This window comes from Mirounga angustirostris, unplaced genomic scaffold (assembly GCF_029215605.1).
Source record: "Mirounga angustirostris isolate CCGP_5_RB_7025 unplaced genomic scaffold, mMirAng1.0.hap1 SCAF_8, whole genome shotgun sequence".
NCBI classification, from domain to species: Eukaryota; Metazoa; Chordata; class Mammalia; order Carnivora; family Phocidae; genus Mirounga; species Mirounga angustirostris.
This window is the reverse complement of record NW_026991716.1, coordinates 43,935,894-43,944,177: the sequence shown is the minus strand read 5'-3', so window position 1 is coordinate 43,944,177 and position 8,284 is coordinate 43,935,894.

The following is an 8,284-nucleotide window of genomic DNA, read 5'->3' as shown; positions in this document are numbered from 1 at the left end:
AATATCATAAAAGCCATCTATGAAAAACTCACAGCGAGTATCATTCTCAATGGGCAAAAACTGAAAGCTTTCCCCCTAAGATCAGGAACATGGCAGGGCTGTTCACTATCACCACTGCCATTCAACATAGTATTAGAAGTCCTAGCCACAGCAATCTGACAACAAAAAGAAATAAAAGGCATCCAAATTGGCAAAGAAGAAGTCAAACTCTCACTCTTTGCAGATGATATGATACTTTATGTGGAAAACCCAAAAGACTTCACCCCAAAACTGCTAGAACTCATACAGGAATTCAGTAAAGTGGCAGGATATAAAATCAATGCACAGAAATCAGTGGCATTCCTATACACCAACAACAAGACAGAAGAAAGAGTAATTAAGGAGTCGATCCCATTGACAATTGCACCCAAAACCATAAGATACCTAGGAATAAATCTAACCAAAGAGGCAAAGAATCTGGACTCAGAAAACTATAAAACACTCATGAAAGAAATTGAGGAAGACACAAAGAAATGGAAAAACGTCCCATGCTCATGGATCGGAAGAACAAATATTGTGAAGATGTCAATGCTACCTAGAGCAATCTATACATTCAACGCAATCCCCATCAAAATAGCATCCACTTTTTTCAAAGAAATGGAACTAATAATCCTAAAATTTGTATGGAACCAGAAAAGACCCTGAATAGCCAGAGGAATGTTGAAAAAGAAAAGCAAAGCTGGTGGCATCAAAATTCCAGACTTTCAGCTCTATTACAAAGCTGTCATCATCAAGACAGTATGGTACTGGCACAAAAACAGACACATCGATTAATGGAACAGAATAGAGAGCCCAGAAATGGACCCTTAACTCTATGGTCAACTAATCTTTGACAAAGCAGGAAAGAATGTCCAATGGAAAAAAGACAGTCTCTTCAACAAATGGTGTTGGGAAAATTGGACAGCCACATGCAGAGAATGAAACTGGACCATTTCCTTACACCACACACAAAAATAGAAATGGTTGAAAGACCTAAATGTGAGACGGGAGTCCATCAAGATCCTAGAGGAGAACACAGGCAGCAACCTCTTCGACCTCAGCCGCAGCAACTTCTTCCTAGAAACATCGCCAAAGGCAAGGGAAGCAAGGGCAAAAATGAACTATTGGGACTTCATCAAGATAAAAAGCTTTTGCACAGCAAAGGAAACAGTCAACAAAACCAAAAGACAACTGACAGAATGGGAGAAGATATTTGCAAATGACATATCAGATAAAGGGCTAGTATCCAAAATCTATAAAGAACTTCTTAAACTCAATACCCAAAGAAATGGGCAGAAGACATGAACAGACATTTTTTCCAAAGAAGACATCCAAATGGCCAACAGACACATGAAAAAGTGCTCAACATCACTCGGCATCAGGGAAATCCAAACCTCAATGAGATACCACCTCACACCAGTCAGAATGGCTAAAATTAACAAGTCAGGAAATGACAGATGTTGGCGAGGATGTGGAGAAAGGGGAACCCTCTTATACTGTTGGTGGGAATGCAAGCTGGTGTGGCCACTCCGGAAAGCAGTATGGAGGTTTCTCAAAAAGTTGAAAATAGAGCTACCATACAACCCAGCAATTGCACTACTGGGTATTTACCCCAAAGGTACAAATGTAGGGATGTGAAGGGGTATGTGCGCCCTGATGTTTATAGCAGCAATGTCCACAATAGCCAAACTGTGGAAAGAGCCAAGATGTCCGTCGACAGATGAATGGATAAAGAAGATGTGGTATATATATGCAATTGAATATTATGCAGCCATCAAAAAAATGAAATCTTGCCATTTGCAACAACATGGATGGAACTGGAGGGTACTATGCTGAGCAAAATAAGTCAATCAGAGAAAGACATGTATCATATGACCTCATGATATGAGGAATTCTTAATCTCAGGAAACAAACTGAGGGTTGCTGGAGTGGTGGAGGGTGGGAGGGATGGGGTGGCTGGGTGATAGTCCTTGGGGAGGGTATGTGCTATGGTAAGCGCTGTGAAGTGTGCAACTGTTGAATCACAGATCTGTACCTCTGAAACAAATAATACATTATATGTTAAAAAAAAGACGACAGCAGGAGGGGAAGAATGAAGGGGGGGGAAATCGGAGGGGGAGACAAACCATGAGACTATGGACTCTGAAAAACAAACTGAGGGTTCTAGAGGGGAGGGGGGTGGGAAGATGGGTTAGCCTGGTGATGGGTATTAAAGAGGGCACGTTCTACATGGAGCACTGGTTGTTATATACAAACAATGAATCATGGAACACTACATCAAAAACTAATGATGTAATGTATGGTGATTAACATAACATAATAAAAAAATACTGATAATACCATGGAAAGGGAATAAAATATAATAAACATCACTTTCAGGTAACTCACACAAATTCAGTAATTTACACCATATTTTAATTGTTCAAAATCACCACTTTTTTCAGATGATCTCTGTGTTCAAAGAAAGCTTTCATAGTATTGTGGATGACTAAGTTTTTCATCTTAATTACTCAGCAACTATAAAAGTGCTAATAAGTATTTGTTGAATGAATTAATTAATTATGTCCAGGCTTAAAATGTTTGTATTTCTAAAAGATGGCATATGTTCCAATCATTGCAGATTCTTGACTGTAAGGGAAGTCTCTCATCTTAGTTAAAACTTAAAATGGTTCCGAGTATGAAGACCGTAGCATCTAATATATCTTCTGTACTCGTTCTCTTCCCTACACCTAGACTATCCACTCTATCATCAGAGCATCAGAGGTATGAAGAATCTAATCCTTAGTCTTAGACAGTGCTTCTCAAACAGGAGAGTACTCTAAAACCAGGGATATTTGAAAATATGTAGAGAAAATTTGTCTTAGTGATTGCAGATCTTGAATTCACAGGCAGTGTTCGGAGGTAAACTATGCTAAAATGCACAAGGCATCCCTGCTCAACAAGGAACTCTCTTGCCTAAAATGCCAACCACCGCCTAGTTGGAAATCATAGATATGGAATGAAAGAAGTTTAGTGGACCTAGATCTAAATTCAGATTTTGTGACCCCTCAAAATACAAGAAAAAAAGAATCAAAGGAATAACTGAGGGACAGCCTTAGAAGCCCAGCTGGATTTATTGCTTCCACAAATCTTAATAACTAGATCCAAAGATATTTAGCTGAAAATTGAGAACCTAAGTTGATTTGATTTACTTAGGATAAAACTGCTCCCCAATTCAGCTGTGGTATGTGTGCGTGCACACGGGCATGTGTACATGAAAGGGACAGAAAGAGAAAGATAAAGAGAGTGACAGAGACTGAAAAGTATAAAGATATACTTTTAAAGATTTGGGAGTATTTTAAAGATAGTGTGAGTATTTTTTAACTTTCCCTCCATTCTCCACTCCTACCACACCCAATTCTGTCAAGAGTTAAAAGGAATCACTTGCCAAGGACACCTAAGATGTGCTAGGAATGTTACTATCCTAAGATAAATTGGATGTTTTCTATAGACATCACTAGTGATCACCATTATCTGTTCCCCTTTCCTTTTTGGACATTAAGACCATACAATTTAGGCTCTCAGATTAGGCAGGATTATGTTTCTGGCCAACGCACAGTGAGAGGAAATGCCTAACAAGATGAGGCAGTAAAAAGCCCTTGAAAAACCTGCTTCCTTCCTCTGCTGTTGTTCCCAGGAGACCTTATGGTGGAAATGGAGTCATGGATCAAACTAGCCTGGATCACTAATCACCATATAGAGGCTAAGTGCTCTGGACAGTTAGCTAGAACCTGAGCAAATTTTGAGCATAATATTTTATTATATGAAGTTACTGCTATATAAGCCCTGCTTACTCCTTCAACATAGGCACACCAACCTAACAAACACATCTTGCTAACCCCCCCTTACCAAAGCTTACAAAATATAAGTAACTTACCTGGATCAGTTAGTAACTGAAGCAGGAAATAATCCAGATGTGGCTGCCATGGTAATGAGATTCCTACTGCACCACCACTACCTTCCACTGAACCCTGTAACTTTGTCCTCTGTAACGCCCCTCACATAGCACTTTTAGATCTCTGACTACCACATTGGCAGACTGTGAATGCTTGGCCTAAAGCAATGGTCTCCAATTCTCCTTTAATTATATTCTTCCTCCAATCCAGTCTATGTAGAACTTCCTGCCAAAATAATGTCCTAAAATATTCCTTGGAACAGGACTATTCTGAAAAGTTAATTCCCTGACGTGTGTAGGTTAAAATCCATTTAAAACATAGAAATTTCAGACTTAGAGGAACCGTAGAATAATAGTCTATAGTTTGGGTGACTTGCAAAGTTGGTAGGGGGATTTACTGAGATTATGCATTCACAGAACTACCTAAACCAGTTTTAATCTACTTTATAAATTTGAGTTATAGAACCATAACACCTTGGTTGAATCCAATTTCTGTCAGTTATTTGCTGTGTAAACTTGTCAGGCCACTTAAACTCTCAGAGCTATCTTTCCTCATTTACAGTCTGGGAATAATATTGTCTATCTCAAAGATTATTGTGAGGCTTAAATGAATTCATGTAAGTATTTAAAACAGTGTCTGTCCTACAGAAGAGAGGCATGCCCTGGCCTAGTCCCCAAAGCAGGAGGGGTACCCTTGCACCGTGCACCCCCTGCACTCCATTCCTAGGCCCCACCCTGTGCTGAATCCACCTGTTTGCCTCTTTTTCCCCAGTTAGACTGGACTTGTCACAATACCTTTAATTATCTTTGTACCCTCAGCACCTAGCATAGGGACATGGGAAGACTAATACTAAATATCTGCTGGACAAAAAATCATCATGATAGAATATTTTAACTCTTAAAAATTATCCCCCAAAGTCATAATCCAATAAAGGACTTGATTACTATTAAATATATATATATTACTAAAAAATTATGTATATATATAGTTATATATATAATATAAATATAATAATTATTCCCTCCCAAAACACTTTCTCTACTTCCAGTAGCCCAGTGTTCTCCTTTAAGACATGTCATTTGAATTCACACAACTATACTTTTACCTTTGCCAGTTCCTCTGGTTGAGTACATATTTTCCTTTCTATGGTCAGTTTGACACCCCACCTGCTGTTTAAACCATTCTCTGAATGCCTCAGCCCTTGTGATCTCTCCAATCTTAGGACCGATACAGTGTGTGTACATGGATGTTCGCACACATGTCAATGTGTATCTTCCACACATTTGGCGATTATCACATCCTGTCTTATATCATCTTGTTAGACTCTATACTTTTCTCAGCTTGAAGACTTTGATGAAAAAAACTGCTATGTCAAAGAGGCCTACATGGCAAGGAATGGAGATCAGCCTTAGACAAAAGCTAGCTAAGTACTGAGGAGCCCTCAGTTCAACTCTTGAGGGCCTGAATTCTGCCAAAAAGCATATGAAGTTGGAAGTGTATTCTCCCCAGTTAAGTATTCAGATGGGACCTCATCGGTGGCCAACACCTTTATTGCAGCCTTGTGAAATCCTGAAGCAGAGGACTCGGCCATAGCTGGATTCCTGACCCACAGAAACGAATATAACAAATATTTATTTTAAGCTGCAAAGTTCACAATCATTTGTTTTATAGAGGTAGATAACTAACAGACCTGGGCCAGTTGGAGGAGAAAGGACAGATATTAGACTCTCACTTTCAAGACTGAGCAAAGCAAACAACCCAGAAGTATGTAGATGAGTGTTGATAAAAGCTCATATGAAAAATGTTCCTATGGGGCGACTGGGTGGCTCAGTCTTTAAGCATCTGCCTTCGGCTCAGGTCATGATCCCAGAGTCCTGGGATCGAGCCCCTCAGCGGGCTCCCTGCTCAGCTGGAAACCTGCTTCCCCCTTTTCCACTCCCCCTGTGTTCCCTCTCTCGCTGTGACTCTCTCTTCAAATAAATAAATAAAATCTTTAAAAAAAAATCCTATAGTAAATGTACATGTACATTCACATGTCATGTGGTAAATGAAGTAAATTGGAAGAGAAATGCAAAGAGAAATTTAAGTTACTAGCAAGTTGTTGCTAGGTGGAGCATCTTAACATTGCTCAGTAAATGTTCTCTATCATCAGTAAACAATAGCAAAGAGTTTGGTGAACATGGCTTAAGTTCCCTAGCACTGAACAAAGAATTGAGAGACCCTTGGAGAACTTACAATTTAATCAAGATAAGACCAGACACTATCTCCTGTCCATATTCTCTCAAATCTTGTCACTTATTTCTTGCTTTGTTCATTTTCTTCTTGCAAAATTTCCCTATTAGACAGATGTGAAATGCTATAATGTAGAATAAAAAGAGGATTCTTGCCTTCCTCTCAGTTTAATTTTCCATATCCTTCCTCAGAATATAGATAGTGCCTATTAACTTATAAAGAATTACAGCTCAGCTAAAAATATTTGCCTTATGGAAATAGTGCCAGGCAGCTGAAAATATCTGTCATGTGGAAACTGATTTGCCTTAATTCAATAGAGGTAGTGTGCCATAGAATAAGAAAGAACTTAGAATCTAGAAGACATTCAAGTTTGAACCTTGCTTCAATAATGTACCAACTCTGACTTTTGTTTCTAAACCTCACCTTAAAACTGAGAGTAATAACCATATCACTGTGTACTTATGTATGTTTGAAGATTTATCTGAGAGAGAGAGTGAGCAAAAGCAGGGGAAGGGGCAGAGGGAGAAGCAGACTCCCCACTGAGCAGGGAGCCTGACATGTAGCTCAATCTCAGGACCCTGGGATCATGACCTGACCCGAAGTCAGCCGCTCAACTGACTGGGCCTCCCAGATGCCCCTATGTCAGTGTGGTTTTGATAAATCTGGATAATGACTATAATGTTCTTGTGACCTTGTAATAGTTATGTTTTTAACTACTTTCTCTCAGCCTACTCCCTATCTCTTCCATTTACCACAAATACTCACACAGGCAAAAATACATTTTTCCCCATTTTCTACAGTTGTTTCTCAGAGAAAATCATGAGATATTTTGCTCTTGTGAGAGGTTATTTTTTGTATAGCACAGTAAAGTCAACAGTTCATAAAAACACTTCAACTTCTGGAACTATGGCCCGAGTTCCTTATTTCCCCTTGAAGTCCAGTGGAATTTTAATATGAGTTTATGGTTTCCACAGTTCATCTTTGAGACACTCAGATGAAGCTACTTATTAAACTAAATGAATCTGTGGTTCCAGACAAGTTATATTTCAGAGATAATTCAGAGCTACCTGTGACCCTAATTCAGAACAGAATTTATACTTTTACAGAAAGCTCTGATATATATATATATATATATATATTATTATTTATTTGAGAGAGAGAGCATGAGAGGGGGGAGAGTCAGAGGGAGAAGCAGACTCCCCGCTCAGCAGGGAGCCCGATGTGGGACTCGATCCCGGGACTCCGGGATCATGACCTGAGCTGAAGGCAGTCGCTTAACCAACTGAGCCACCCAGGCGCCCCGAAAGCTCTGATATATTTTTATATTTTCCTTCATGTTTGAAAATACTTATACTTAGGAGTGTAAATAGGGAGTTTTCTGTTAGTGGGTCAATTGCAGGCTATCCATGTTGGCATTTGTCTATTCTTTGTCAGAAAGAGACATATTTGCCATATTTTTACTATTTTTAATTAAGGTGATGCATGTTATAAAATTCATAGTTTGGGTGGGCTTATTTTTCTTGGTTAGAATAACTGTTCTGATTTTTCTTGCCATTAAGTTAGCATAGTAGCCATGAGGGAGGAAGTGGTTTAATTTGGTCTTAGACTGAATATAATCTTATTAATCTTGTGGCTCAAATGAAATCTTTAAAATTGAATTAATTGGAACCCAGTTTTTAGTGTACATGTTGATATAATTATGTAATACTTCATTTATTATTTTAAAAAATAAGATTAGGTAACACTGATTGAACATTACATTCCCAAAGTCCATTCTTACACTGGAATGGCACTGCTAGCTAATTGATATGAAATTTAGTGATAGCCCTAGCCAACATACTACACCTAAAACCACACAGTATGAGGTATATATTCAGGCTTAAAGATGTTAATGAGGTTGATATCTTAGATTTAGTCAACTGAAATCCAACTTTATATATTACTGTCAACCTCAGCCAGAAACTCAAAATGCAGGTGTCTTGTCATTTAGAGTAAAAATTATTAATAACCACATGACAAATCTCTAATTTTTATTTGAAAATGTTTCCCCTTTAAGTCCTGTGAATACTGGATCAGGAGTAGAAGATCTTCTAAGCAAG